The 7,650-nt window shown below is 50.8% G+C and overlaps 1 protein-coding gene across 1 annotated transcript in view; it reads left to right on the top strand.

Annotated features, from left to right (window-relative positions):
* Positions 1 to 7,220: 7,220 nt before the first annotated feature.
* INPP5J (inositol polyphosphate-5-phosphatase J) overlaps positions 7,221 to 7,650 on the top strand; it is a 10,999-nt gene continuing 10,569 nt past the window's right edge. Inside the window, 1 exon segment of the mRNA XM_010828875.1 lies at positions 7,221 to 7,242. The gene's annotated coding sequence lies outside the window, so the exon portion shown is untranslated.

A 7,650-nucleotide genomic window follows, 5' to 3' on the forward strand; every position in this document is an offset into this window, starting at 1 on the left:
TTGCTTGTGTGTTGTTTTTTGTTTTGTTTTGTTTTGTTTTTTACTTCTCTAGATGAGATTCCGATCTGGATTTCAATTTCCTTAGCAAACATTATGGCGATGGGAATATTACGTCGGAGCTGGGAGGATAAAGGGGTTGATACACATGAGAGCTGAGAAGGCGATGGCACCCCACTCCAGTACTCTTGCCTAGAAAATCCCATGGACGGAGGAGCCTGGTGGGCTGCGGTCCATGGGGTCGCTAAGAGTCGGACACGACTTAGCGACTTCACTTTCACTTTTCATTCTCATGCATTAGAGAAGGAAATGGCAACCCACTCCAGTGTTCTTGCCTGGAGAATCCCAGGGATGGGGGAGCCTGGTGGGCTGCCGTCTATGGGGTCGCACAGAGTCGGACTGAACTGAAGCGACTTAGCAGCAGCAGCAACACATGAGAGAGCTCTTTAGAACAGTACCGGCACAGCACCTCAAAAAGGCCCAATGATCTCCTTTCTACAAGTTAGGAAACAGGCTCAGAAAGGTAAACCGATTAAGTTGTAGATCGTGGATTTGAACCCAAAACATTCCCGTGTTCATGTCACCAAGACAAAGACGACTCGATCAGGATGTGACTTCCCCTCTTCAAGCCTAAGGCAGACATTGTACACTGGTCGCAGTGCTTTTTCCCACCGAATCTGGACCGGAACTCAGAATTCTCCTCAACATCCAGCCAAGGCTGCATTATGGCTTTCACGGATGCTAGGTAGTTTTGCCTTCCTGGGCCCCTTCCTTTATTAAAATATCTTATATTAGAAATTGGAGGGACTTCCCTGGTGGTCCGTTGGTTAAGAATCTGCTTTGTAATTAAAGACAGAACAAGTTCAATCCTGACAACTAAACCCTAAACCACTAGAGAGCCTGCTGCCCCAAGGAGAGTTCCCATGTGATTGCAAGGAAGATGCCACGTGATACAGCTAGATAAATATTTTTTAATTGAATTTTACAACTGCTTTGATTTTAAAAGAAATGAATATAATCCAGGCTAGGTTCATTATTATTTATTCATTTTTTTTCTTCCGACTTAAAACAAAAATTAAAATTAAAACATTTTTTTGGGCCCCTAAAAGTATGGTGGGCCATAGACACTGAACCTCATATCGTTACCTCCCATTCACTGACTTGATTGTGAAGATATAACAGGCTTAGGGCTGTTATTTAATATTCATTATCTATAAATACATGAGGACACAGTAAATATAATTGGCTCTATCCAGATTATTGAAATGATAGGCTATGTCTAACACTCTGTTTACTGCTGTGAAAGTGGGAATTCATCCAAGCTTTCTGAAAGGCAACTTGACACATTAAATCAAAACCTTAAAAATATTTTTTCTACCCAGTATTACACGTCTCAGAATTTGACCCAAAGTAATCTTGAGAGAGGGAATCAATGGTTAGGTTAAGATATTTATCAAGACACTGTTTACAATGGTGAAAAATGAGCTTGGACAGAAGCATGTCACAGCAGGGGATGAGAAAAGTAAATGCTGGTACTTGCTTAGGTTGGGATTCCCTGATAGCTCAGTTGGTAAAGAATCTGCCTGCAATGCAGGAGACCCTGGTTCAATGCAGGGAAGATCCCCCGGAGAAGGGAGATGCTACCCACTCCAGTATTCTTGGGCTTCCCTGGTGGCTCAGCTGGTAAAGAATTCTCCTGCAATGCAGAAGACCTGGGTTCAATCCCTGGGTTGGGAAAATCCCCTGGAGAAGGGAAAGGCTACCCACTCCACTATTCTGGCCTGGAGAATTCCATGAACTATATAGTCCATAGGGTCGCAAAGAAGAATCAAGCAGTTGTTTAAAATGATGTGGCATGGTGTTGAATGACATGTAGAGTGTTCACAGTTATGGTGTTAATTTTTTTTTTAAGCTCTAAAACAGTAATATCAGTTGGGAATTGTGATGTTCCAGGTTGCAAGTCACAGAAACCGCAAGTTAAATGGGCTTAAACAATAAACAGAATCTGTTGGTTCAAATAACAAAATAGTTCAGGGAGGGAGGGCTTCACATGAGGTTTGATCTGGTTGATAAAGTCACCAAGGCCTGATCTCTTTCCATTCTGCTTTCCATAACATCAGTTTGTCCTTAGCAGAGTTATCTGCATGGTGTCAAGATGACTGCCAGCAGTAATCACCACCACTACAGACTTCTTCACTTCTATCTAATCAAGGGGAAATCTTTTTTTTTTTTTTTTTGTAAACTCCTCAGGAGAAAAAACAAACTTTCTTTCCCAAAAGCCCTCAGCAAAAGTCTCCTCAATGTTCACTAGGTCCATCCATGGTCCAATCAAGTAGCTGGAGAATGGGAATGCTCCCTGACTTCACTGTTTGGGATCCATTCCTGAAAGCCGTCAAGGATATGAGCTGCAAAGGATGTTGTGGTAGCAACAGAGTAGCCAAAAAATTATATAAAATATGTGTATATAAATACATATGCCTAGACCAAAACATAAAGTCTGGAAGGAAACAGCCTAGGAAATCAGAACGGTCATCTCTTGGTACTTGAATCTATAGATGAATCTTTTTCCCTCCTTTACAGTATTTTTTCTGTAGTAGGTATGTATCACCTGAACAGAAACAGTAATCTATGTTTACAAAATTAATGGGTCACAGCCTTGGGTTCCCACTACCCCACACCATACCACAGCAAGGGCCCCAGACTGGCTGAAGCCAGAGGCCCCATGGAGCCTGTGGCTTTTCCGCTGACAGAGCCAAAGCTCGGTGCCTCGTGGGCCCACACTGTTCACTGGACAGGTGCCACCAAACCACTCTCGTTGCATTAACCTGGACACTGTGGTCTCTGGAGGGGCCAGAGCCTGAGCCGCTGAGCGTTGACTAGCCAGCTAGTGGAACCAATGGTAGAGACGCTGGCCACAACAGTGCCGGGAACATTCTGGCATCGGCAGCCACAGGAGGCCCAGGTTCTCCCAGAACAGATCTCTGCTCGTAATCCACACCCCGTGTGGCAGTTTGGAATCTAGGCCAGCAGGCTTCCTCAGGTGGGGCCGGTGCTGGGGTTTAGACTGTGACAATGCCAGGCTCAGACAAGGTCTGGGTCAGTTCTTAGCCTATGGCCACATTCAGAACTGAGGCTGGGGCTGGAGTCCAGGCTCAGTCAGTGATGGGGATTTGGTCTCAGTGACTAAGTTCAGCGGTCAGCCTTTGTGCACTAAGTTCAGTACACAGTTGTGTGACCGGAGCTGATGTGACCAAGGGTCAGGGCTCAGTCTGAGACCGGGGTTCGGCGTGTGACCGGGTTCAAGACTCAGCCTGCCACCAGGTTCAGTTAATGACCAGACTCGGACCTCAATCTACACCTGGACCTGGGACTCAGTCTAAAACCAAAGATTAGCCTGGACCAAGGTTAGAGTTCAGTCTGTGACTGTGGCTCAGTCTTAAGCTAGGATCGGGGCTGGATCTGGGTCCAGAATAGAGGCCTCAAGTTGGAATCAGGCTTAATCAGGCTTGGATCAGGCTCAGTACTTGACCAGACACAGTCAGGGCTCAATCTAGAGATGGGGCAGAGGCTCATTCTTAGTGTGGGATCGGGGCTCAGTTAACACCAGATTGGGCTCAAGCTGGACCTGGGATCAGGGCTAGGATTTAGTCTGGCTCTGTGCTCTGTTCTGAGCTCTGATAAAGACATTTCCGGAGACCTGGGAGCCAAGGGCAGGTCAGCATTGCAGGAAAGAAGGGCCCCCAGGCAATCTTCCGCTGCTGCTTTAAACCTCTCCTTGCCTGCTGAAGCCGGTTGTCCTAGAGCCTTCTAACCTACATGGCTTTGCTGCCCGAGATCCCCTCGCACCAGAATAAAAATAGCCGCTCACTTCAAAGCAGCTGACAGCAGTGCCAGGCTGCCTGGGAGGAGGGGGAATTGAGGAGAGAGAGGATGGATGCTTGAGCTGGGCCCCAGCTGTGTGACCTTGGGAAAGTCACTCTTCCTCCTAGAACCCCTTTTTGAGGGCCAGGGTGGGAAGTGAGGATGCCACCTCCCCCAGAGGGGACAGTAATATAACATGTGGTACTCGGTACCAGTAGGTAACTCAGGAGTGAAGCCTTGGGAGGAGAAATGCTCCAAGCCCAGTATGCTTCCTCCTCCAGGAAGCCCTCCCTGATGCTTACCTTGTCCACCTTCCCACCGTACTCTGTAGCATCCTCTACATCTCAAATAATTTCTCAGCTAGTGGCCTTCCTCACAGTGGGCCTGGGTCAGGTGACCAGGGAGCGAACCAAAGGTGGACAGACTCTTCTGTACCATTACCATCCTCAGGTACCCTGGGAGGTGGATTGAGGAAGAGGAAGAAGAAAGTCTCTCCCTCCCTTCCCTGCTTCCGGGGGATTTACTCTGAGCCAAAGGGCCATGCGGGCACATGTCCATCCTTTCCCAGCCAGAGCCTGGCACACTCTATCTTTGCACCTGCTTCTCTCTCTGCTTCCCAGGGCGTTTCTTCCCTTTTCAGTTTGGCAACACAGATTCTCCTCCAAAGAATGGGTTCACGGCTTCCCTGGTGGCTCAGTGATAAAGGATCTGCCTGCCAGGTCAGCAGACACAGTTCGATCCCTGGTCAGGGAAGATCCCACATGCCAGGATGAGGGGATGGGTGTGGTGGGGAGGGGCGAACTAGGCCTGGGAGCCACAACTACTGAAACCTGTGTGTTCTAGAGCCCACCACAACTGTAGAGAAGCCCGCGCAGCAACACTCAGCACAGCCAAAATGAATAACAAACAAATTTTTACAACTAGTATGGCTGAATCTTTTTTTTTTTTTTTTTCTAAAAAATGAAAGGGTTCAATGGGAACCTGTGTAGGGGAGAATTGTCCACCATCTACCTGAGAACCGCATGCCCTGTCCCCTCCTGGCTGGGTAATCCCTAGGGGGACTTCTTCCTCTGTCAAATGGGGATCTGATTACCAATCTCACAGGGTTACTATGGAGTGACTGAGCTAATGCATCAGCCACCTCCTTTCCTGTCCCTGACCCAAACAGCCTAGAGGGGAACACTAAGATTCCCAGGGGGGCGGGACGAGATGTACTCTCTGCCTTGGAACACCGCCCCCTACCCCCAGGAGTGAAGGATGGGAGCTGGGAGCCACGAGGTGCCTCGGGAGACAGCCGTCTCCAGGGGGGCGGTTCTCCCTGGCAGCTGCCCCCAGCCTGCCGCCCTGAGCCCCGGAGCCTGTTATCAACCTCCTTAGTCATCACGCCAGGAGCTCAAATATAGCTTTTACCCTGTTCCTTTCTCAGCCGGGGTCCGCCCCCCGCCCCCTTCCCATGGCAAGGCCATGTCTGGGTCTCAGAGCCTCTTTTCCTTCCCCTCCCCAGGAAGACAACTATGCGGGGTCTGTTTCGTCATCCACCAAATGTGCAGGTTAGAAGAGATGGTGGTGGTGGTGGTGGCGATGCTAACTCCAGGGCAGCTACCTTCACTGAGAGCTTGCTCGTGCCGGCTGTTGCTGCTGCTATTTTGTCACTCGGTCGTTTCTGACTCTTTGTTACCCTGTGAACTGTAGCCCGCCTGGGTCCTCTTTCCATGGGATATTACAAGCAAGAATACTGGAGTGGGCTGCTGTTCCCTCCTCCAGGGCATCTTCCCAGCCCAGGGACTGAGCCTGCTTCTCCTGCACTGCAGGCGGGTTCTTCACCATTGAGCCACCTGGCAAGCCCTACCTGTGCCAGGCTCTGTGCTAAACCCTTCATATGTATTATACGGTTGAATTCTCACAGCAACCTTAGCAGGTAGCTCCTGCTTTGAGTCTGCATTATACTCAGAATCTGAGCGACTCTCCAGGTCGGTCAGTGGCAGAGCCAGAAACAGAGTCCTCTGCATGATCTGAGAGATGGTGGAGACCCTGCAGAGGACCCCTGTGCATGCTTATTTGCCTGACATTTGCCTGGCTTTTCAAAGGCATTGATGTTCCTGTATCAGCCCTGGTGGCTGAGCCTTAGGACTGGTTCCTGGGACCCGGATCTGTCCTCTATCACTTCCAGGGTTGCAGCAGAAGCCAACTACTCCTGAGGGCCTAAGTTTTCTCATCTGTAAAATAGAAGTCAGAGGGCTAGGCAGGGTCGGTTCCAAATTCCTTTGCATTTCTAGCGGCCTGAGCATCACCACCACCATCTCCACACTCACCTCTTCCCTCATTGCCGCCCCACCTTCACCTCCAACCCCACCATCGCCTCGTCTTCCGTCAGCGTAACACCCCCAACGCCTCTCCTGCCCGCGTCTCTCCTCCACTTTTACCATCACCCTTATCAGCATCTCTTCCTTCTGCCACCGCCACCATCGCCAAGCTTTGCTGTTACCTCTACCGTTGCCATGACCATCACCTCCACTATCCCTTCTATCACATTATCCACCCCATCACTGCCGGTCCTCCCCTTCCATCACCATAATTATGTGCAGTTTCCTCTCCACCCCTGCAGTCACCACTGTCGTCACCTCCCTCATCACCATCCAAAGACAACCTTTCTACCCCAGGACCCTACTGCAGCCTGGGTCTCTGCCTCTTCAAATTCCAGCCTCACGAAGACACTGGGCCCAAACTCAGACTAGACCAGAGACAGTTAAGCACAGATGGGAAGCCCATCCAGGAGAGGGGAAGGGGGCATCTGTCCACATGACCTTTTTGCAGGGGGCCGCAAGGGCCCATGAGGACACAGAGGGCACTGGTGGCCAGCAAGGAGCTCTGGGTGCAAAACCGAGCATTTTCTGCCTAAACGGAGGGAGAGCACTCCTTTCTAAGCAAGCTAGCAGTTCTGGAGGAACTGAGATTTCAGGGACTGCTTAGCAGACAAGAGGGAGAGTAGGGAAGAGGCAGAAGCAGAGCCCACAGCCATATCCACCCAGATCTGAAGCTTGTCACTCGTTCACACTTCTCATTGATTGATGGGTCCATGCACGCAGCCAACACTTCCCTAGGTGTGGGAGAGACAAGGCCCTGTGCTGGGTCCTGGCCAAAGAAGTTCCCAGGCCTGTTTTTGACCCTCTCACCATCTGTTTCCCACCGCTTGGCCGTTCTCCACCCTAGTCCCCTTCCCCCAGAAACCCCAACTGGCTCTTGTGGGTCACAGAGGCAGCTCTCTGTCCTCTCTGAGACTCAGAGGACCTCCCCAGCTCACCAGATGACCTTGAGAAAGTCCCTCTCCCAAGCCACACCCAGTGAGTCCTGGAGAAGGAAAGCTGAGAGGAGCTGTGGGGACAGGTGGGAAGGTGTCTACAGAAGAGGAGGGGCCGGTGTTGAGGCTGAGATGGCAAAAGGGCTCCAGTTGCTGGAGCCTGAGTGTCTGGCTCTGGGATGGGAAAGATAGAACCAGGAAGGGGGCCAGGCACCAGGGCCTGAAAATGGGGCAAAGGTGGGGGCCAAGGCAAGCCCTGAGTTGGCAGGGAGTCAGGAAGGCCACAGGATCAGGGCCAGGACCCCCGGTGTCTCCGAGGCCCTGGAGAGGGGGCTGACCTTTGAGTTACCTTACCCTCAGGTATGTCAGCGCCCCTCCCTTGAGCAAGGGCTGGCCAGGCCTACTGGAAGGAGGGTGAAAACAAGAAGAGAGCTTCCACTATGCTGGGACCTGTGCCAGGCCCATGGGCCCACTCCCCACCCTTTCCTCTCCTA

The sequence above is a fragment of the Bison bison genome, unplaced genomic scaffold (assembly GCF_000754665.1).
Source record: "Bison bison bison isolate TAMUID 2011002044 unplaced genomic scaffold, Bison_UMD1.0 scf7180017864495, whole genome shotgun sequence".
NCBI classification, from domain to species: domain Eukaryota; kingdom Metazoa; phylum Chordata; class Mammalia; order Artiodactyla; family Bovidae; genus Bison; species Bison bison.